The following is a 2034-nucleotide window of genomic DNA, read 5'->3' on the forward strand; positions in this document are numbered from 1 at the left end:
TCTGGGTTCTCTATTCTGTTCCATCGATCTTTATGTCTAATTTTATGTCAGTACCATACTGTTTTGATCACTACACCTTTATAATATAACTTGAAGTCTGGAATTGTGATACCTCCAGCATTGCTCTTCCTTTTCAATGTTGCTTTGACTATTTGGGGTCTTTTGTGTTCCATAAACATTTTAGGATTGTTTGTTCTATCTCTGGGAAAAATGTTGTTGGTAGTTTGATAAGGATTGTATTAAATGTGTAGATTGCTTTGAGTAGTATAGACATTTTAACAATATTTATTCTTCCAATCCATAAGCATGGAATATCTTTCCATTTCTTTGTGCCATCATCAATTTCTTTCTTTAGTGTTTTACAGTTTTCGGAATACAGGTCTTTTACTTCTTTGGTTAGATTTCCTCCTAGGTATCTTATTGGTTTTGGTTCAATTGTGAATGGTACTGATGCTTTAATTTCTCTTTCTGCTGCTTCATTATTGGTCCAGTGTGTCATTCAAAGCCATTGTTTCCTTCTTTGTTTTCTGTTTAGATGATCTGTCAATTGATGTAGGTGGGGTGTTAAACTCTGCTACTAATTATTCTGTTATTATTAATTACATCCTTTTTTTTAAAGATTTTATTTATTTATTTGAGAGAGAGAGAATGAGATAAAGCATGAGAGGGGGGAGGGTCAGAGGGAGAAGCAGACTCCCCGCTGAGCAGGAAGCCCGATGTGGGACTCGATCCCAGGACTCCAGGATCATGACCTGAGCCAAAGGCAGTTGCTTAACCAACTGAGCCACCCAGGCACCCTATTAATTATATCCTTTATGTTTGCTATGAATTGTTTTGGGTGCTCCCATGTTGAGTTCATAAATATTTACAATTGTTAGATTTTCTTATTGGATTGTCCCCTTTATTATTATATAATGCCCTTCTTTGTCTCTTTTGAAAGTCTTTGTTCTAAAGTCTACTTTGCCTGATATAAGTATTGTTACTCTGGCTTTCTTTTGAAATCCATTTACATGATAAATGTTTCTCCATCCCCTCCCTTTCAAAGATTTTATTTATTTATTTGAGAGAGAGAGAGAGAGTGCACAAACGGGGGGGGGGGGCAGAGGGAGAGGGAGAAGCAGGCTTCCCACTGATCTGGGAACATGATGTGGGACTCCATCCCAGGACCCCAGGATCAAGACCTGAGCCACCCAGGCACCCCCTCACTTTCAATCTGCAGGTGTCTTTAGGTCTAAAGTGAGTCTTTTATAGGCAGCATATGGCTGGGTCTTGTTTTTCTATCCATTCTGACACCCTCTATCTTTTGATTAGAGTGTTTAGTCCAGTTACATTCAGAGTAATTATTGATAGATATGTATTTATTTCCATTTTATATTTGTTTTGTCTTTTTTTCTGGAGATTTTCTCTGATCCTTTCTTGTCTTTTTCACTTTTGGTCTCTCCTTTGTACTCAGAGTCCCCTTTAATATTTCTTGCAGGGCTGGTTTAGTGGCCATGAACTCCTTTAGTTTTTATCTGGGAAACTCTTTAACTCTCCTATTCTGAATGATAACCTTGCTGGGTAGAGTATTCTTGGGTGCAGATTTTTCCCATTCAGCATTTTGAATGTATCACACCATTGCCTTCTGGCTTTCCAAGTTTCTGTTGAGAAATATCCAGCTAGACTTATGGGTTTTCCTTTGTAAATTAAGGATTTCTTTTGTCTTGATGTTTTTAAGATTTTTTTTCTTTATCACTATATTTTGCAAATTTAATTACAATATGTCTTGGTGTTGCTCTGTTTTTGTTGATTTTGATGGCAGTTCTCTGTGCCTCCTGAATCTGGATATTGTTTCCTTCCCTAGATTAGAGAAGTTTTCAGCTATTATTTCTTCAAATAAATTTTCTGCCCTCTTTTCTCTCCTCCCCCCTCCTCATCCTCTTCCACCCCCATCTCCCCCTCCTCCCACTCCTCTTCCTCCTCCCCCTCCTCCTCCTCCTCCTCCTCCTTCTTCTTCTTCTTCTTCTTCTTCTTCTTCTTCTTCTTCTTCTTCTT

The sequence above is a fragment of the Neomonachus schauinslandi genome, chromosome X, assembly GCF_002201575.2.
Source record: "Neomonachus schauinslandi chromosome X, ASM220157v2, whole genome shotgun sequence".
NCBI classification, from domain to species: Eukaryota; Metazoa; Chordata; class Mammalia; order Carnivora; family Phocidae; genus Neomonachus; species Neomonachus schauinslandi.